General features: G+C 38.5%; 1 non-coding gene across 1 annotated transcript; it reads left to right on the top strand.

Moving 5' to 3' along the window:
• Positions 1 to 2,738: 2,738 nt before the first annotated feature.
• Positions 2,739 to 2,846, top strand: LOC130952458 (small nucleolar RNA R71). The gene has a single exon (XR_009074637.1). It is a non-coding gene; the product is annotated as a small nucleolar RNA R71 (small nucleolar RNA).
• The last annotated feature ends 20,020 nt before the right edge of the window (positions 2,847 to 22,866 follow it).

Genomic DNA, 22,866 nt, shown 5'->3' with positions numbered 1-22,866 from the left:
TATTTCCCCCGAACCATTGTAAGATAATTCTTTGGATCCGGGTTCACACTTTGATCATGGTTCTTGGTGATCCATGCATTGGCATAGAACTCTTGAACCATCAAGATTCCAACTTGTTGAATGGGGTTGGTAAGCACTTCCCAACCTCTTCTTCGGATCTCGTGGCGGATCTCCGGATATTCACCCTTTTTGAGTGAAAAGGGGACCTCGGGGATCACCTTCTTCAAGGCCACAACTTCATAGAAGTGGTCTTGATGCACCCTTGAGATGAATCTATCCATCTCCCATGACTCGGAGGTGGAAGCTTTTGCCTTCCCTTTCCTCTTTCTAGAGATTTCTCCGGCCTTGGATGCCATAAATGGTTATGGAAAAACGAAAAAGCAACGCTTTTACCACACCAAACTTAAAGGTTTGCTCGCCCTCGAGCAAAAGAAGAAAGAAGAGAGAAGAAGAAGAAGAAATGAGGAAGAAGTGAGTGGTGAAGAGAAGGATGGGATTTGATAGGTGAAGGGGTTTTGGGGAAGAGGTAATGAGGTGATTGGTGAATGGGGGAAGAAGAGAGAGAGTGGTGGTGGGGTAGGTGGGGATCCTGTGGGGTCCACAGATCCTGTGGTGTCAAGGAAAAGTCATCCCTGCACCAAGTGTTGCTCAAAATCACGATTTGAGCTATTTCTGGCGTTAAACGCCGGGCTGGTGCCCATTCCTGGCGTTTAACGCCAGGTTCTTACCCTTTTCTGGCGTTTAACGCCAGTCTGGTGCCCCTTTCTGGCGTTAAACGCCCAGAATGGTGCCAGACTGGGCGTTAAATGCCCATCTGCTAGCCTCACTGGCGTTTAAACGCCAGTGAATTCTTCCTCCAGGGTGTGCTGTTTTCTTCCTGTTTTTCATTCTGTTTTTGCTTTTTCAATGGATTTTGTGACTTCTTATGATCATCAACCTACAAAAAACATAAAATAACAAAGAGAAATATGTAAAATATAATCATTGGGTTGCCTCCCAACAAGCGCTTCTTTAATGTCAGTAGCTTGACAGAGGGCTCTCATGGAGCCTCACAGATACTCAGAGCAATGTTGGAACCTCCCAACACCAAACTTAGAGTTTGAATGTGGGGGTTCAACACCAAACTTAGAGTTTGGTTGTGGCCTCCCAACACCAAACTTAGAGTTTGACTGTGGGGGCTCTGTTTGACTCTGAATTGAGAGAAGCTCTTCATGCTTCTTCTCCATGATGACAGAGGGATATCCTTGAGCCTTAAACACCAAGGATTTTTCATTCACTTGAATGATCAGTTCACCTCCATCAACATCAATCACAGCCTTTGCTGTGGCTAGGAAGGGTCTACCAAGGATGATGGATTCATCCATGCACCTCCCAGTCTCTAGGACTATGAAATCAGTAGGAATGTAATGGTTTTCAACTTTTACCAAAACATTCTCTACAAGTCCATGAGCTTGTTTTCTTGAATTGTCTGCCATCTCTAGTGAGATTCTTGCAGCTTGTACCTCAAAGATCCCTAGCTTCTCCATTACAGAGAGAGGCATGAGGTTCACACTTGACCCTAAATCACACAGAGCCTTCTTGAAGGTCATGGTGCCTATGGTACAAGGTATTGAAAACTTCCCAGGATCTTGTCTCTTTTGAGGTAATTTCTGCCTAGACAAGTCATCCAGTTCTTTGGTGAGCAAAGGAGGTTCATCCTCCCAAGTCTCATTTCCAAATAACTTGTCATTTAGCTTCATGATTGCTCCAAGGTATTTAGCAACTTGCTCTTCAGTGACATACTCATCCTCTTCAGAGGAAGAATACTCATCAGAGCTCATGAAGGGCAGAAGTAAGTCCAATGGAATCTCTATGGTCTCATTTTGAGCCTCAGATTCCCATGGTTCCTCATTGGGGAACTCTGTGGAGGCCAGTGCACGCACATTGAGGCCTTCCTCAGTGGCGTCCACTTCCTCTCTCTCCTCTCCAGATTCGGCCATGTTTATGGCTTTGCACTCTCCTTTTGGATTTTCTTCTGTATTGCTTGGGAGAGTACTAGGAGGGAGTTCAGTAACTTTCTTACTCAGCTGTCCCACTTGTGCTTCCAAATTCCTAATGGAAGACCTTGTTTCAGTCATGAAACTTTGAGTGGTTTTGATTAGATCAGAGACCATGGTTGCTAAGTCAGAGGGGTTCTGCTTAGAATTCTCTGTTTGTTGCTGAGAAGATGATGGAAAAGGTTTGCTATTGCTAAACCTGTTTCTTCCACCATTGTTGTTGTTGAAGCCTTGTTGAGGTCTCTCTTGATTCTTCCATGAGAAATTTGGGTGATTTCTCCATGAAGAATTATAGGTGTTTCCATAGGGTTTTCCTAGGTAATTCACCTCTTCCATTGAAGGGTTCTCAGAATCATAGGCTTCTTCCTCAGATGAAGCATCCTTAGTACTGCTTGGTGTATTTTGCATTCCAGGCAGACTTTGAGAAATCAAATTGACTTGTTGAGTCAATATCTTGTTCTGAGCCAATATGGCATTCAGAGTATCAATCTCAAGAACTCCTTTCTTCTGACTTGTCCCATTGTTCACAGGATTCCTTTCAGAAGTATACATGAATTGGTTATTTGCAACCATTTCAATTAGCTCTTGAGCTTCTGTAGGCGTCTTCTTCAGATGAAGAGATCCTCCAGCAGAGCTATCCAAAGACATCTTGGACAGTTCAGATAGACCATCATAGAAAATACCTATGATGCTCCATTCAGAAAGCATGTCTGAGGGACATTTTCTGATTAATTGTTTGTATCTTTCCCAAGCTTCATAGAGGGATTCTCCATCCTTCTGTCTGAAGGTTTGGACTTCCACTCTAAGCTTACTTAATTTTTGAGGTGGAAAGAACTTTGCCAAGAAGGCATTGACTAGCTTTTCCCAAGAGTCCAGGCTATCTTTAGGTTGTGAGTCCAACCATATTCTAGCTCTGTCTCTTACAGCAAAAGGGAATAGCATCAGTCTGTAGACCTCAGGGTCAACCCCATTAGTCTTGACTGTGTCACAGATTTGCAAGAACTCAGCTAAAAACTGATGAGGATCTTCCATTGGAAGTCCATGGAACTTGCAATTCTGTTGCATTAGAGAAACTAATTGAGGCTTAAACTCAAAGTTGTTTGTTCCAATGGCAGGGATAGAGATGCTTCTCCCATAGAAATTGGGAGTAGGTGCAGTAAAGTCACCCAGCACCTTCCTTGCATTGTTGGCATTGTTGTTGTTTTCGGCTGCCATGGGTTCTTCTTCTTTGAAGAATTTGGTTAGGTCCTCTATAGAGAGTTGTGCCTTAGCTTCTCTTAGCTTTCGCTTCAGGGTCCTTTCAGGTTCAGGGTCAGCTTCAACAAGAATGCCTTTGTCTTTGTTCCTGCTCATATGAAAGAGAAGAGAACAAGAAAATGTGGAATCCTCTATGTCACAGTTATAGAGATTCCTTGAGGTGTCAGAGGAAAAGAAAAATAGAAGAAGGAGGTAGAAGAATTCGAACTTGATTAGACAGAGTTCGAATTGTGCATTAAGAAGGAGTAGTACTCCATAATTAGAAGGATGTGGGAGGAAGGGAAGAGAATTTTCGAAAATTAATTAAAAAGATGTCAAAAACATTTAAAAAAAAATGATTGATAATTTTCAAAAACTCAAAGTGGGAAAGAAATCAAGTGATTTTTGAAAATGATTTTGAAATTAGAAGTTAAAAAGATTTGATTGAAAACTTATTTTGAAAAAGATGTGATTAAAAAGATATGATTGAAAAGATTTGATTTGAAAACAATTTTAAAAGATATGTATTGAAAACAATTTTTAAAAGATTTGATTTTAAAAATTAATGACTTGCCTAACAAGAAAAGATATGATTCAAACATTAAACTTTCCTCAACAGAAAAGGCAACATACTTGAAATGTTCAATCAAATCATTGATTGTTAGTAAGTATCTTTGAAAAAGGAAAGAAATTGATTTTGAAAACATTTGATTGAAAAGATATGATTTGAAAAAGATTTGATTTTGAAAAACTTTGAAAACTTGAAAAAAATTGATTTGAAAAACAAAATCTTCCCCCTAGTACCATCCTGGCGTTAAACGCCCAGAATGGTATCCATTCTGGCGTTTAACGCCCAAAATGCTACCTTTTTGGGCGTTAAACGCCCAACCAGGTACCCTGGCTGGCGTTTAAACGCCAGTCTGTCCTTCTTCACTGGGCGTTTTGAACGCCCAGCTTTTTCTGTATAATTCCTCTGCAGTATGTTCTGAATCTTCAATTCTTTGTATTATTGACTTGAAAAGACACAAATTAAAAATATTTTTGGATTTTTAATAATCAAAATGCAACAAGAATCAAATAACAATGCATGCAAGACACCAAACTTAGCAGTTTGTATACTACTGACACTATATGAGACATATAAACACTCAAGTCAAAAGAATTCAAAGATCAGAGTAAGAAATCATCAAGAATTACTTGAAGATCCTTAAGACACATGAATGAATGTATGCAATTGACACCAAACTTAAGATGAGACACTAGACTCAAACATAAAATATTTTTGGTTTTTATGATTTTAAAAATTTTTTTGGATTTTCGAAAATTAAGTGGAAAAAGATATCAAAATTCTTAATGAGAATTCCAGGAATCAGTGCAATGCTAGTCTAAGACTCCGGTCCAGGAATTAGACATGGCTTCACAGCCAGCCAAGCTTTCAAAGAAAGCTTCAGTCCAAAACACTAGACATGGCCAAAGGCCAGCCAAGCCTTAGCAGATCACTGCTCCAAAAGCAAGATTGATAAAAAATCAACAAGCTTCTGTGATGATAAGTTGAAACCTCGGTCCAATGAGATTAGACATGGCTTCTCAGCCAGCCAGATTTCAATAAATCATCATGAAACTCTAGAATTCATCTTCAAGAATTTCGAAAAAAATAAATACCTAACCTAAGCAACAAGATGAACCGTCAGTTGTCCATACACAAGAACAATCCCCGGCAACGGCGCCAAAAACTTGGTGCACGAAATTGTGATCAATACTTTTTTACTACACGAAATAATCCCTAGTAATGGCTCCAAAGACTTGGTGCTCAATACCGTGGCATAAACACAACTTCGCACAACTAACCAGCAAGTGCACTGGGTCGTCCAAGTAATAAACCTTACGCGAGTAAGGGTCGATCCCACGGAGATTGGTGGTATGAAGCAAGCTATGGTCACCTTGTAAATCTCAGTCAGGCAGACTCAAATGGGTATAGTGATAAACGAATAAAGCATAAAGATAAAGATAGAGATACTTATGTATATCATTGGTGAGAGCTTCAGATAAGCGAATGAAGATGCCTTCCCTTCCGTCTCTCTGCTTTCCTACTGTCTTCATCCAATCCTTCTTACTCCTTTCCATGGCAAGCTTATGCAAGGGTTTCACCGTTGTCAGTGGCTACCTCCCATCCTCTCATTGGAAATGTTCAACGCACCCTGTCACGGCACGGCTATCCATCTGTCGGTTCTCAATCAGGCCGGAATAGAATCCAGTGATTCTTTTGCGTCTGTCACTAACGCCCCGCCTTCAGGAGTTTGAAGCACGTCACAGTCATTCAATCATTGAATCCTACTCAGAATACCACAGACAAGGTTAGACCTTCCGGATTCTCTTGAATGCTGCCATCAGTTCTTGCCTATACCACGAAGATTCTGATCTCACGGAACGGCTGGCTCGTTTGTCAGGCGAGCACTCGGTTGTCAGGCGATCAACCATGCATCGTGTTATCAGGAATCCAAGAGATATTCACTAGAGCTTTGATTGCTTGTAGAACAAGAGTGGTTGTTAGTCACTTTGTTCATGAGTGAGAATGATGATGAGTGTCACGGATCATCACCTTCATCAAGTTGAAGAACAAGTGATATCTTGGACAAAGAACAAGCGGAATTGAATAGAAGAACAATAGTAATTGCATTAATACTCGAGGTACAGCAGAGCTCCACACCTTAATCTATGGTGTGTAGAAACTCCACCGTTGAAAATACATAAGAACAAGGTCTAGGCATGGCCGAATGGCCAGCCTCCCAAAGTGATCAAGATATCTAAAGAAAAAGGTTCCAAAGATCAGATGATGAAAATACAATAGTAAAAGGTCCTACTTATAGAAAACTAGTAGCCTAGGGTGTACAGAGATGAGTAAATGACATAAAAATCCACTTCCGGGCCCACTTGGTGTGTGCTTGGGCTGAGCAATGAAGCATTTTTCGTGTAGAGACTCCTCTTGGAGTTAAACGCCAGCTTTTATGCCAGTTTGGGCGTTTAACTCCCATTTTGGTGCCAGTTCCGGCGTTTAACGCTGGAATTTCTTGAGGTGACTTTGAACGCCGGTTTGGGCCATCAAATCTTGGGCAAAGTATGGACTATCATATATTACTGGAAAGCCCAGGATGTCTACTTTCCAACGCCGTTGAGAGCGCGCCAATTGGGTTTCTGTAGCTCCAGAAAATCCACTTCGAGTGCAGGGAGGTCAGAATCCAACAACATCTGCAGTCCTTTTGAGTCTCTGGATCAGATTTTTGCTCAGATCCCTCAATTTCAGCCAGAAAATACCTGAAATCACAGAAAAACACACAAACTCATAGTAAAGTCCAGAAAAGTGAATTTTAACTAAAAACTAATAAAAATATACTAAGAACTTAACTAAAACTACTAAAAACATACTAAAAACAATGCCAAAAAGCGTATAAATTATCCGCTCATCAGTGACCGCGTGCCCCACGCGTCGGCGTCGCTTGCGCCGCACAACTTATCCTAATTCGCCAAATATCTTTTCTTTTCTTCCACAATCATAATTTTTCCTCCCTCCTTTCTTACTTACTTCTTCTTCCCTTCTTTCCCTTCTCATTCTTCTTATCTTTCATTTTCTTTTACTTAATTGCATACTTTCATTCATTGCATTATTTTCATTGGTGTTGGAATTTTATTTGGGTCATTGTTTTTTTTCTATATTTTTGTGGATTATTTGACAATTATATATTACTTTTTAAAGGGATGCTTGCATGTTCAATTTAATACTTTCAAATAGCTTATTTACCATGCATGCTATGTGCTTGTGAAAACGCCTGTATGGCATTGTGCACTATTTTTAAGATTTCTTTTAATCTTCTACTATAAATGCTTGCTTTTCACAAAACCCTTTTTATATTTTATTAATTAAATATAATTGTCAATACAAACATTATTGTTAGTTTCTTATGACTAACAATACATTAAAGCTTTCGTTGCTTGATCTATGCTACTCATGCCCTTGCCGGCATGCTAATAAACATCTTGCATCCAATACTCCCCATGCCTTGCTATATTTCCATTGATGAACTGATCACATGGAATCGCGACCATGTCTTCCATTCACTATTTTCCTCACTTGGCATGATATTCACTCATACCGCCCTCCTCTTTGCTCTACACCTTTGACTTCATATCCCTTTCTCTTCTCCCTTTTTCAGGCTGGCCACCAAAACGGGTAAGGAGAAAGCTTCTACAACGAGCAACAGCCGAGGAACCACAACACCCGCCCACCTGTACATCTCAGCATGCACCGAGGACGGTGCAACCTTTAACTGTGGGGAGGTCGATACCGATCTCCACGGGTTAGTTAATCCCTTCTTAACACCAATTTTTGTTTTTCATTGTTGCATTTGCATGTTTATTTTTTTTGTGCATATTTTACCACTTGGTTAAAGTAATATTTTCTTTTTCAAGAAATTTTTACAGTATTTCACTAATTTGAATAAAATTTTTTGAAAAACTTGTTTGAAGAAATCTTATTTTGGAACATAGTTTAGAGCTCGAACACACAAAACCAGTGAGATTTTGAGCCTATTTGATTGGTTTCATTTTATCAACCAATATTTTATTTTTGGTGTGTGTTTCTCTCTCTAAAATTGTGATCTTTGTCTTGCTTAATTCTATATTTCCATTATTTGATGTATGCATGCACTTATATGATTGAGGCCTTGTTTCACTGAGCTTACATACCCTTATGGCCTTACCTTTTATTATCCTTTGCAAACCCATGTTGAGCCTATTTTACCCCTTGTTCTTTACTTTAGCTCATCACTAACTCTAAGCGGAAAACAATAATGTCCTTAATTTGAATCCTTGATTAGTTTAGACTAGTGAGAATGCTCATGAATTAAGTGTGGGGAAAAATGGGTTTGGAAACGTTTGGTTTGGGAATTGAGTATGTTAGACTTTATGTGAAAATATGAAAAATGTTAAGAACATGTTTATGCATTCAAAACCTTAATCATATGCATCGAAAAAAAAGGCAAGTAATAAAAGGGGACAAAATGCCCCAAAGTAAGTGTTGGTATCAATGCATATGTACTAAACTCAATTTTAGGATGCATGAACATGTGGAAATCACAGTTAATGGGAAGTTAGATTTTGCGTTTTAAATAAATGGATTGTCTTAAGTTAGGTGGAAAGTTTATGTTAATTAAGGATTCAGATTTTAGTCCACTTGGCCAAATACAATCCTGCCTTGACCCTGACCCCATTACAACCCTTAAAAGACCTCTTGATTTGTGTATTGGTGCATTAAATTTGTGTTGATTGTTAGATGAAGAGCAAGCTATAGAAAGCAAGACTAGTAGAGAATTGAGAGAATTGACCCTAGACACTTGAGAGTTAGAATGATATACACTACTAGTAAGGGTTCAGTGCTTAATTCTATGTTCCCTGCTTTTATGAGCTATCTTCTTCTTGCAAGTTATTTATATTGTATTTTGTGATTTAAATTAGTGAAATCCAGTTCATATTTATTCTTGAAAAAATTATTTAATTTTTCACCAAGTAGGTAGAATCATTTTAACATGTAGTTGCATTCACATTCATAGGTTGCATTGCATGAGTCTTGCCTTTCCCTACTCATTTATTTGGTCTCCTTGAGTTTAGCATGAGGACATGCTAATGTTTAAGTGTAGGGATGTTGATAAACCACTATTTTATGGTTTACAATGTGTTTAATTGTGTGGTTTTATCATGGTTTTTACCCACTTATTCATATAATTAGCATGCATTTATATTTCCTTCCTAAAATTATTACATGATTGAAAACATTCTTCTTTGGTCTTAATTTGGCTAATCTTAATCCTCTCTTATTACATTTCGATGCCTTGATCTGTGTGTTAAGTGTTTCAGGCTTTATAGGGCATGAATGAGTGAGAGATTGGGAAGGAAGCTTGCAAAAATGGAAGGAACACAAGAAATTGAGGAGATGACCAGCGAGAAGTGACGCGTACACGTCAGTGACGCGACCGCGCGAAAGAAAGGAATTCGCAGTGACGGGGTCGCATGGCTCACGCGACCGCGCGGATTGGAAAAGCGCAAGTGACGCGGGAGCGTGGACGACGCGAACGCGTGGCAGGGAAAAACGCGAATGACGCGTCCGCATGGATGACGCAATCACGTGACGTGCGCGATCTGCAGAATTACAAAAGTCGCTGGCAGAGATTCTGGACCGCATTTCAACCCAGTTTTCGGCCCATAAACACAGATTAAAGTCAGGGAACTTGCAGAGACTCACCATGCTTTCATAATTCACTTTCCATGATTTAGATCTAGTTTTAAGGGAGGTTCTCTCCTCTCTCTCTTTAGGATTAGGATTTAGGATTTAGGACTTCTCTTAGTTTTAGGAGTGACTCTCAATCCCAGGTTCAATGTTCTTTTACTCTATGTTATTTCTTATTTTCAAACATTTGAATGCTTGCTTGTATTAGTTATGTTGCCTATTTGGCCTATGCCACTTTCATGATGATTTTTTTATTTAATGATATTTGAGGTATTTCAGTTTAATATTGCTTTATTTACTTATGCCATTGATTCTTCCCAATCTGAAGACGCTTTTATTCCAGTAGATTTAATTTCCTCCCTTTTGGTCTTGGTTAAGAATCAGTAACTCAGGAGTTATCTTAGCTCAAGATAATTGATAACTGTTATCTTTACTAATTGAACTGAACTTCAATAATCCCAACCTTTTCTTAGGAAATAAATAGGATTCGAAGGTCAAACTAATTAGTCCCTTGACTTTCCTTTGCTCTAGCAAAGGTCAACTAAGTGGAATTAAGATTCAACTTTCATTATTATTGTTAAGAATAACAAAGTCTGGACTTCCAATTTCTCATACCTTGCCAAAAGTTTACTTTACAGTATTTATTTATTCTAATTGCTATTTAAATTAATTGCCATATTCACTCCTCATTCTTGAAACCCCAAATTTACAATCTCCATAACCAATAATAAGAACATACTTCCCTGCAATTCCTTGAGAAGACGACCCGAGGTTTAAATACTTCGGTTATCAATTTATTTAGGGTTTGTTACTTGTGACAACCAAAACATTTGTATGAAAGGACTTTTGTTGGTTTAGAAGCTATACTTGTAACAGAAATTTATTCTGAATTCTAGACAATGCAAAAGTTCTCTCATCAGGTATCTTCTTTTTAAAATCCTTTTTAAAAATAAATTTTCTTGATTTAATCTTGTGCCAAACTTTAAGTTTGGTGTTTTCTTGTCAATCTTTTTATAATTTTTGAAAATTTTATTGAAGTTTTCTAAAAATGTTAAGTTTGGTGTTCTTTCTTTTGTTCTTGTGTTCTTGTGAATCTTCAAGGTGTTCTTGAGTCTTTCTTGTGTTTTGATTCTAAAATTTTTAAGTTTGGTGTTTCTTGGTGTTTTCCCTCCAAAATTTTCGAAAATAAGGAGCATTAGATCTAAAAATTTTAAGTCTTGTGTCTTTTGTGTGTTTTTCTCTTTAATCATAAAATTCAAAATTCAAAAAAAATATATCTTTTCTAACTATTTTTAAGCTACTTTTTCGAAATTTTTTTTATAAAAATTCAGATTTCAATTTCAAAATTTTTCAAATCTTACCCTCCTAAGATTTTTTTTAAAAAAAATTATATTTTATTATCTTTTTCAAAAATATCCTAACCACTTTCTCTTTCTCCTCAATTTTTTCGAAAATCTTCACAAAATATTTTCAAATTTTTTATTTTTATTTTTTATTTCGTTTTTATTTTATCTTATTTTATTTTATTTTACTATTTCGAAAATAAATAATATCAACATCCATATCATCTCCCTTGCTCCATCATGGAACTAAGTGGAAATGAACAGTCCAGAAGGACTCTGGGGTCATATGCTAACCCCACTACTGCTTCATATGGGAGTAGTATATGTATACCCTCCATTGGAGTTAGTAGTTTTGAGTTGAATCCTCAGCTCATTATCATGGTGCAGCAAAGTTGCCAGTATTCCGGTCTTCCACAAGAAGAACCTACAGAGTTTCTGGCATAATTTTTACAAATTGCTGACACAGTACATGATAAGAAAGTAGATCAGGATGTCTATAGATTACTACTGTTTCCATTTGCTGTAAAAGACCAAGCTAAGAGGTGGTTAAATAACCAACCTAAAGACAGCATAAAGACATGGAAACAGCTGTAAGAAAAATTCTTGAATCACTATTTTCCTCCAAAACGGATGACACAGCTAAGGCTAAGCATCCAACACTTCAAACAAGGAGATAATGAATCCCTTTATGATGCCTGGGAGAGATACAGAGAGATGCTAAGAAAATGCCCCTCTGAAATATTTTCAGAGTGGGTGCAATTAGACATCTTCTATTATGGGCTTACAGAGAAAGCTCAGATTTCTCTAGACCACTCAGCTGGTGGATCTATCCACATGAGAAAGACAATTGAAGAAGCTCAAGAGCTCATTGATACAGTTGCCAGGAATCAGCATCTGTACCTAAGCAGTGAATCTTCCATCAACGAAGAGGCTGAAATAGTAACTGCTGAACTCAGTCCTGCAGATCAAGCTGCTGAATTCAATCAGCAATTAGATTTTCTAACAAAATAGTTAGCCGAATTCAAGGAGATACTACAAGAAACAAGAATGGCTAATATAAATATGGAAGTACAGTTGAAGCAAACAGAATAGCAGTTAGCAAAACAAATAACATAAGAATGCCAAGCAGTTCAATTAAGAAGTGGAAAAATATTAAATACCCAAGAAATGAGCAAACCACTCAAAATTCATCTGAGGACAATAAGAGCCCAGAAAGAAATAATTATGGCGCTCAAACGCCAGAAAATGGGTGGAAAGCTGGCGCTGAACGCCCAAACCATTCTCAGTCCTGGCGTTTAACACCAGAAACAAGCAATGAATTGGCGTTGAACGCCCAAAGGAAGCACAGTTCTGGTGTTCAGACGCCAGAAACAGGTAAGGAGCTGGCGTCTAACGCCACTCCAGCTTCCACCCCTGGCATTCAAACGCCAGTGGGAGATCAGACACATACAAGTGCTGATAGCAACCCCTCTAAAAAGGCTTCCCAACCCACATCTGTAGGCAATAAACCTGCAGCAACTAAGGTTGAGGAATACAAAGCCAAAATGCCTTATCCTCAGAAACTCCGCCAAGCGGAACAGGATAAGCAATTTGCCTGCTTTGCAGACTATCTCAGGACTCTTGAAATAAAGATTCCGTTTGCAGAGGCACTTGAGCAAATACCCTCTTATGCTAAGTTCATGAAAGAGATCTTAAGTCATAAGAAGGATTGGAGGGAAACTGAAAAAGTTTACCTCACTGAAGAATGCAGTGCAGTTATCCTGAAAAGCTTACCTGAGAAGCTTAAAGATCCCGAAAACTTTATGATACCATGCACATTAGAGGGTACTTACACCAAGCAAGCTCTATGTGATCTTGGGGCAAGTATCAACCTAATACCTGCATCTATTATCACAAAGCTTGGTTTGACTGAAGAAGTCAAACCAACCCGGATATGTCTTCAACTTGCTGATGGCTCCATTAAATACCCATCAGGCGTGATTGAAGACATGATTGTCAAGGTTGGGCCATTTGCCTTTCCTACTGACTTTGTGGTGCTGGAAATGGAGGAGCACAAGAGTGCAACTCTTATTCTATGAAGACCTTGGTGCGCGGAATTGTGATCATCAATGGCGCCATCAACATGGTACGCTAAATTGCAATCTGAACTCTTTATCACAACTTCGCACAACTAACCAGCAAGTGCACTGGGTCGTCCAAGTAATAATCCTTACGCGAGTAAGGGTCGATCCCACGGAAATTGTTGGTATGAAGCAAGCTATGGTCACCTTGTAAATCTCAGTCAGGCAGATTCAAATGGTTATGGATGATTTATGAATAAAGCTATGGTCACCGTCTCTCTGCTTTCCTACTGTCTTCATCCAATCCTTCTTACTCCTTTGCATGGCAAGCTGTATGTTGGGCATCACCGTTGTCAGTGGCTACAGTCCCGTCCTCTCAGTGAAAATGTTCAACGCGCTCTGTCACAGCATGGCTAATCATCTGTCGATTCTCAATCAGGTTGGAATAGAATCCATTGATTCTTTTGCGTCTGTCACTAACGCCCAGCCTTCAGGAGTTTGAAGCTCGTCACAGTCATTCAATCCTTGCATCCTACTCAGAATACCACAGACAAGGTTTAGACCTTCCGGATTCTCTTGAATGCAGCCATCAATTCTAGCTTATACCACGAAGATTCCGATTAAGGAATCCAAGAGATAAACATTCAAGCCTTGTTTGCTTGTAGAACGGAAGTGGTTGTCATGCACACGTTCATAAGTGAGAATGATGATGAGCGTCACATAATCATCACATTCATCATGTTCTTGGGTGCGAATGAATATCTTAGAACAAGAATAAGCTGAATTGAATAGAAGAACAATAGTAATTGCATTGATACTCGAGGTACAGCAGAGCTCCACACCTTAATCTATGGTGTGTAGAAACTCCACCGTTGAAAATACATAAGAACAAGGTCTAGGCATGGTCGTGAGGCCAGCCCCCAAAACATGATCAAAAGATTCAAAGATCTAAAGATGATCAAAGATCCAAAATAAAAATACAATAGCAAAAGGTCCTATTTGTAGAGAACTAGTAGCCTAGGGTTTACAAAAATGAGTAAATGACATAAAAATCCACTTCCAGGCCCACTTGGTGTGTGCTTGGGCTGAGCATTGAAGCATTTTCGTGTAGAGACTTTTCTTGGAGTTAAACGCCAGCTTTTGTGCCAGTTTGGGCGTTTAACTCCCATTCTTGTGCCAGTTCCGGTGTTTAACGCTGGGCAGTTTTGAGCTGATTTAGAATGCCAATTTGAGCCATCAAATCTCGGGCAAAGTATGGACTATTATACATTGCTGGAAAGCCCAGAATGTCTAATTTCCAACACAGTTGAGAGCGCGCCAATTGGGCTTTTGTAGCTCCAGAAAATCCACTTCGAGTGCAAGGAGGTCAGAATCCAATAGCATCTGCAGTCCTTTTCAGCCTCTGAATCATATTTTTGCTCAGGTCCCTCAATTTCAGCCAGAAAATACCTGAAATCACAGAAAAACACACAAACTCATAGTAAAGTCCAGAAAAGTGAATTTTAACTAAAAACTAATAAAAATATAATAAAAACTAACTAAAACATACTAAAAACATACTAAAAACAATGCCAAAAAGCGTATAAATTATCCGCTCATCAGACCTTTCCTAGCAACTGGCCGAACCCTTATTGATGTCTAAAAAGGGGAAGTGACCCTGAGAGTCAATGAGGATGAGTTCAAGTTGAATGTTGTCAAAGCTATGTAGCATCCAGACACCCCAAATGACTCCATGAGCATTGATATTATTGACTCTCTGGTAAAAGAAGTCAATATGACTGAGAGTCTCGAATCAGAGCTAGAGGATATCTTTAAAGATGTTCAGCCTGATCTGGAGGAATCAGAGAGAACAATAGAACCTCTGAAAATCCCTCAGGAAGAGGAGAAACCTCCTAAACCCGAGCTCAAACCATTACCACCCTCCCTGAAATATGTATTTCTGGGAGAGGGTGACACCTTTCCTGTGATCATAAGCTCTACCTTAAAGCCACAGGAAGAGGAAGCACTAATTCAAGTGCTAAGGACACACAAGACAGCTCTTGGATGGTCCATCAGTGATCTTAAGGGCATTAGCCCAGCCAGATGCATGCACAAAATCCTATTGGAGGGTGACGCCAAGCCAGTGGTTCAACCACAAAGGCGGCTGAATCCAGCCATGAAGGAAGTGGTGCAGAAAGAGGTCACTAAATTACTAGAGGATGGGATTATTTATCCTATTTCTGATAGCCCCTGGATAAGCCCTGTCCAAGTCGTCCATAAGAAGGGTGGTATGACAGTGGTTCATAATGAAAAAAATGAACTGGTTCCTACAAGAACAGTTACAGGGTGATGTATGTGTATTGATTATAGAAGGTTCAATACAGCTACCAGAAAGGATCATTTTCCTTTACCATTCATAGACCAAATGCTAGAAAGACTGGCAGGTCATGAATACTACTGCTTCCTGGATGGATATTCAGGTTATAATCAAATTGCAGTAGATCCCCATGATCAAGAGAAAACGGCATTCACATGACCATCAGGAGTATTTGCATACAGAAGGATGCCATTTGGTCTATGTAATGCACCTGCAACTTTCCAAAGGTGCATGCTCTCTATTTTCTCTGATATGGTGGAAAAATTTTTAGAAGTCTTCATGGATGACTTTTCAGTAATTTGAGACTCATTCAGCTCCTGTCTTGACCATCTAGCACTTGTTCTAAAGAGGTTCCAAGAGACTAATTCAGATCCTATTTAGTAGGATCAAAAGTGATTGTGTACACTGATCATGCTGCTCTTAAATATCTACTCACAAAGCAGGATTCAAAACCCAGACTCATTAGATGGGTGTTGCTTCTGCAATAGTTTGATATAGAAATAAGAGACAGAAAAGGGACAGAAAACCAAGTAGCAGATCACCTGTCTCGAATAGAACCAGTAGAAGGGGCGTCCCTCCCTCTTACTGAGATCTCTGAGACCATTCCGGATGAGCAACTCTTTGCCATCCAGGAAGTGCCATGGTTTGCAGACATTGTAAACTACAAGGCAATGAAATTCATACCCAAATAGTACAGTAGGCAGCAATCAAAGAAGTTGATCACGGATGCAAAGTACTATCTTTGGGATGAACCATATCTCTTCAAGAGATGTGCAGACGGAGTAATCCGTAGATGTGTGCCTAAAGAAGAAGAACAGAAGATCCTCTGGCACTGCCATGGATCACAGTATGGAGGACATTTTGGAAGTGAGCGAACAGCCACAAGAGTTCTCCAATGTGGCTTCTACTGGCCTACTCTTTATAAGGATTCCCGAGTGTTTGTACTTAATTGTGACAGTTTCCAAAGATCTGGCAATTTGCCTCACAGTTATGCCATGCCTCAACAAGGGATCTTGGAGATTGAGTTGTTTGATGTATGGGGTATTGACTTCATGGGGCCTTTCCCACCATCATACTCAAACACTTATATTCTGGTGGCAGTGGATTATGTATCCAAATGGGTGGAAGCTATTGCAACACCCACTAATGACACTAAGACAGTGTTAAAATTCCTCCAGAAACACATCTTCAGTAGATTTGGTACCCCTAGAGTATTAATCAGTGATGGGGGCACTCATTTCTGCAATAAACAGCTATACTCTACTTTGGTTCGTTAAGGAGTTAGCCACAGGGTAGCCACTCCATATCATCCATAGACAAATGGGCAGGCTGCATTCTCTAACAAAGAACTTAAAAGAATCCTGGAACAGACTGTAATTAACCGTAGAAGGGATTGGGCAAGAAGCCTGGATGATGCTCTGTGGGCATACAGAACAGCATTCAAGACCCCTATAGGGACCTCTCCATACCAGCTTGTGTATGGAAAGGCATGTCACTTGCCAGTGGAACTGGAACATAAGGCCTACTGGGCAACCAGATTCCTAAACCTTGATGCCAAGTTAGCTGGAGAAAAATGATTGCTCCAGTTAAATGAGCTAGAGGAATTTAGACTCAATGCTTTTGAGAATGCAAAAATTTACAAAGAAAAAGCAAAAGGATGGCATGATAAGAAACTGTCGTCCAGAGTCTTTGAGCCAGGGCAGAAAGTTTTGCTATTTAATTCTAGGCTCAGATTATTCCCCGGGAAATTGAAATCCCGGTGTAGAGGTCCATATGTGATTACAAGTGTGTCACCATATGGATACGTAGAGCTTCAGGATAATGATTCTAACAAAAAGTTCATTGTTAATGGACAAAGAGTTAAACATTATCTTGAAAGCAATTTTGAACAAGAATGCTCAAAACTGAGACTTGATTAAAGCTCAGTAATAGCCCAGCTAAAGACAATAAAGAAGTGCTTGCTGGGAGGCAACCCAGCCATTTAAAAAGTTTATTTGTTAATTAATTGATTTTTACAGGTATATGTCGAGTATCTTCAAGGTAAAATAGCAATTGCTTGAATTCACAGAGTTACAAGAGAATTTGGAAGCTCACTGGCGTGAAAAATCCAGTAAGAAATATTTTGGGCGTTGAACGCCCAAAAGAAGCATCCACTGGGCGTTTAACGCCAATAAGGATAGCCATCTGGGCGTTGAACGCCAGAAAGAAGCTCCTTCTGGGTGTTTAACGCCAGAATTACAGTGACAAAGGACTTCCTGGCGTTCAACGCCAGAAAGAAGCAACAGCTGGGCGTTGAATGCCCAGGAGAAGCAGCAATTGGGCATTAAACGCCTAAAACATGCAGCGTTTGGGCGTTTAACGCCAAAATGGTGGGGAGGAGGTAAAATTCGTTTCTCTTCACAAATTTTCTAATTTTTATGTTTCAATTCATGATTTCTTGCATAAACATGTTTCAAAATATCATCCATCAATTCCAAAAAAAAAAATTTTAAATCCTAATTTCTAAAAACCCAAATTTCTAAAATCCCTTTTTCAAAAATATCAAATGTATCTTAATCCATAAAGACAAATCTTTTTCCAATCCAATCCAACTCTTTTTTTTAAGTTTTTCAAAACTCAATTATCTTTTAAAATCTTCTTTCAAAATAAAAATTCAAATTTATCTTTTCCAAATATAATTAACATCTTTTTATTTTTAAATTATATCTTTTTCTTATCATATTTATCTTTATAAATCATATCTTCTATGTTATCTTTTTTTTTCTTATTTTCGAAACCCACCCTCCACCCTTTATATCCATATTCGGCGCCCCTCCCATCATCCACCATCCAACACTTGCTCTCCTCCTATCCCTCTCCTTTCTTTTCTTTTGCTTGAGGACAAGCAAACTTGTAAGTTTGGTGTGTTTATCCGTGATCACAAAAACATACTCACTAAGATCATGGCTCCTAAAGGAAAATAACCCACCCCAAGAGGCAAGAAAGAGAGTATTCCAAAACCACTTTGGAATCAAGGGAAGTTCTTAACCAAAGAACATTCAGACCATTACTATAAAATAATAGGTCTAAGATCAGTGATCTTGGAAGTCAAGTTCGATCTGAAAGAAGATGAATATCCGGAGATCCAAGAGCAAATTCGAAATAGGAACTGGGAAATCCTAGCTAATCCTGAAACAAAAGTGGGAAGGAATATGGTTCAGGAGTTCTACGCTAATCTGTGGCAGACAGACAGGCAAAGAATAACTGGAACTGCCCTCTATGACTATCGAATCTTGGTCAGAGGAAATATTGTTCACATCCACCCTGACAAAATCAGGGAGATCTTTAAGCTTCCTCAACTGAAAGATGACCCAGACTCCTTTAATAGGAGAATGATGAGGGTAAACAAAGGCCTGGACAAGATTTTAGAGGATATATGCATCCCTAGAGCCAGGTTGACCACCAGCACCACTGGCATCCCAAATCAACTCAAGAGAGAAGATCTCAAACCAGTTGCCAGAGGCTGGCTGGACTTCATTGGGCGTTCTATATTGCCCACCAGCAACCGTTCTAAAGTCACTGTTAAAAGAGCAATGATGATTCACTGCATCATGTTGGGAAGACAAGTAGAAGTTCATCAACTAATCTCGTGTGAACTCTACAAAACAGCAAACAAGAACTCCAAAGATGCCAAATTGGCCTATCCAAGCTTAATTTCTAGCTCTACAGAGATGCTGGAGTGATGATGGGAATAACTGAGTATATCTCAGTTGAGCGGCCAATCACTAAAATATCAATGGAAAGATAACAGTTGCAAGATGACCCAATCAAGAGGAGAGCACAAGAATTCCTCCTAGAACTCCCTCAATTCGAATATTGGGAGCATCTTGAGGCATCTGTTTCCAAGTTGCAAGAGCTATGAACCAAATAAAGGAAGAACAGAATAATCAAAGTAGCATGCTTTGCAAATTGCTTAGGGAACAAGAGGAGCAAGGGCGTGACTTGAGGAAGCTGAAGCGTCAGAAATTAATTCTTGAAGGACCAAGCACCCCACAGACTAGAGGAACATCCACTTCCCAAAATACAGGTTGTTAAGTTCTAATTTTAGCTTTAACTCTGTGATAGTGTTATTATAGGAATTTATCTTAGAAGTTATATAGGAGTAGTAGTAATTAGCATATCTATTTTGGTTTTATTTCCAATTAAGTTATAATTTATTTTTCTCATCATCATCAAACATGAATAAAATAGTAGATTTTTAGAATAAAGAAGTAATTTATATTTTTCGAGTTCTTAATAAGAAAAATTATAATTAATTATATGTGGTGGCAATACTTTTTGTTCTCTGAATGAATGCTTGAACAGTGCATATTTTTTATCTTGAATTTTATGAATTTTGGCTCTTGAAAGAATGAGGAACACGAAAAATATTATTGCTGATCTGAAAAATCATGAATTTGATTCTTGAAGCAAGAAAAAGCAGTGAAAAAAATTTTTAAAAATTACAATATTTCATTGGATCAAGAAAAAGAAAAAAGCCAATAGCCCTTAAAACCAAAAGGCAAGGGTGAAAAGGATCCAAGGCTTTGAGCATCAGTGGATAGGAGGGCCCAAGGAAGCAAATCCAGGCCTAAGCGGCTAAACCAAGCTGTCCCTAACCATGTGCTTGTGGCATACAGGTCCAAGTGAAAAGCTTGAGACTGAGTGGTTAAAGTCGTGATCCAAAGCAAAAAGAGTGTGCTTAAGAACTCTGGACACCTCTAATTGGGGACTTTAGCAAAGTTAAGTCACAATCTGAAAAGGTTCACCCAGTTATGTGTCTGTGGCATTTATGTATCCGGTGGTAATATTGGAAAACAAAGTGCTTAGGGCCACGGCCAAGACTCATAAAGTAACTGTGTTCAAGAATCAACATACTACACTAGGAGAATCAATAATACTATCTGAATTCTAAGTTCCTATAGATGCCAATCATTCTGAATTTCAGAGGATAAATTGAGATGCCAAAACTGTTCAGAAGCAAAAAGCTACCAGCCCCGCTCATCTAACTAAAATCTGAGCTTCACTTGAAACTCTGAGATATTATTGCTTCTTAATTTCTTTTCATCCTGTTTTATTTATCTAGTTGCTTGAGAACAAGCAACAGTTTAAGTTTGGTGTTGTGATGAGCGGATATTTTATACGCTTTTTGGGGGTATTTTCATGTAGATTTTAACATGTTTTAATTAGTTTTTAATATAATTTTATTAGTTTTTAGGCAAAAATCATATTTCTGGACTTTAATATGAGTTTGTGTGTTTTTCTGTGATTTCAGTTATTTTCTGGCTGAAATTGAGGGAGCTGAGCAAAAATCTGAGTTAGGCTGAAAAAGGACTGCCGATGCTGTTAAATCCTGACCTCTCTGCACTCGGAATAGATTTTTTGGAGCTACAGGAGTCAAATTTACGCGCTCTCAAATGGGTTGGAAAGTAGACATCCAGGGCTTTCCAGCAATATATAATAGTCTATACTTTGCACGACGATAGACGACGTAAACTGGCGTTCAACGCCAGTTCCATGTTGTAGTCTGGAATCCAGCGCCAGAAACAGGTTACAAGTTGGAGTTCAACACCCAAAACACGTTACAACCTGGCGTTCAACTCCAGAAACAGTCCAAGCACGTGAGAGGCTTAAGTCTCAGCTCTAGCACACACCAAGTGGGCCCCAGAAGTGGATCTCTGCACCAATTATCTTAGTTTATTCATTCTCTGTAAACCTAGGTTGCTAGTTTAGTATTTAAACAACTTTTAGAGACTTATTTGGTATCTCATGACATTTTTAGATCTGAATTTTATACTCTTTGATGGCATGAGTCTCTAAACTCCATTGTTGGGGGTGATGAGCTCTACAGCGTCTCGATGAATTAATACAATTACTTCTGTTTTCCATTCAAACACGCTTGTTCTTATCTAAGATGTTCATTCGCGCTTAACTATGAAGAAGGTGATGATCCGTGACACTCATCACCTTCCTCAATCCATGAACGTGTGCCTGACAACCACCTCCGTTCTACATCAGATTGAATGAGTATCTCTTAGATTCCTTAATCAGAATCTTCGTGGTATAAGCTGGAATTGATGGCGGCATTCATGAGAATCCAGAAAGTCTAAACCTTGTCTGTGGTATTCCGAGTAGGATTCTGGGATTGGATGACTGTGACAAGCTTCAAACTCACGAGTGTTGCGCATGATGACAAACGCAAAAAAATCAATGGATTCTATTCCGACATGATCGAGAACCAACAGCTGATTAGCCGTGCTGTGACAGAGCATTTGGACCATTTTCACTGAGAGGATGGGAAGTAGCCATTGGCAACGGTGACACCCTACATATAGCTTGCCATGGAAGGAGCCTTGCGTGTGGGAAGAGGAATACAAGAGGAAAGCTTAAATGAGAAGGACAAAGCATCTCCAAAACTCCAACATATTCTCCATTATTGCATAACAAGTAATTATTTCACGCTCTTTTATTTTTCTAATAATTCAAACTGATAATTATAATTGATATCCTGACTAAGAATAATAAAATAAACATAGCTTGCTTCAAAACAATAATCTCTGTGGGATCGACCCTTACTCATGTAAGGTATTACTTGGACGACCCAGTGCACTTGCTGGTTAGTGGTACGAAATTATAAGAAATCTTGATTTTGATATTGGGATTATAATTTCGTGCACCAGGTACATATATGTGTTGTATATTTGTATTAGGTGGTGTATTGTAATTGGAACTTGGCATTGTGGACATTTAGAGTCTTGGTGGAGGATTGGTGCTAAGGCCTTGGTATTTGTTTTGAGTTGTGGGGGCTGTGTGTATAGCTTGAGAGGCTGCCTTGGATCAAACGTGGTGATCGGCCAAGGTATGGTTTAGGTTTCGCGCATTTAATATGTAAGGCTCTGTAAAAACTTAGGCTAGAGAACTATAGGATAAGTTAAAGTAGTTAAATGTGTTAAATGATTAGTCTTTATGATATTGATGGATAAATTGATGTTGGGCATGTGTTAAGGAATATGGCGAATTTATGATGTCTTCTTGGTGTTTGGTTAAAGTTGAGCAATTGACAATGTGGGTCGAATATATATATATATATATATATATATATATATATATATATATATATATATATATATATATATATATATATATGATGGATAAATTGATGTTGGGCATGTGTTAAGGAATATGGCGAATTTATGATGTCTTCTTGGTGTTTGGTTAAAGTTGAGCAATTGACAATGTGGGTCGAATATATATATATATATATATATATATATATATATATATATATATATATATATATATATATATATATATATATATGCTAGTATAATGATGATGGATGGAGGATTTATGATCATGGCAACATAATGATATGGTTGAGGTTGAGAGGTGTTTATTTAAATTTGTTGGTATTGATATAATGAATAACGATGTGATAATGGTTGGAGAGTTTTATGATGATGACAATATGTGTATATAGAATAATATGTTAGTTTGTGATTAAAACTTGTAAAGTTGGATTGAAATGAGATGTTAATGA

The sequence above is a fragment of the Arachis stenosperma genome, chromosome 9 (genome assembly GCF_014773155.1).
Source record: "Arachis stenosperma cultivar V10309 chromosome 9, arast.V10309.gnm1.PFL2, whole genome shotgun sequence".
Lineage (NCBI taxonomy): Eukaryota > Viridiplantae > Streptophyta > Magnoliopsida > Fabales > Fabaceae > Arachis > Arachis stenosperma.
The sequence above is the reverse complement of the archived record's forward strand: the minus strand, read 5'-3'. Positions and strand labels throughout refer to the sequence as shown.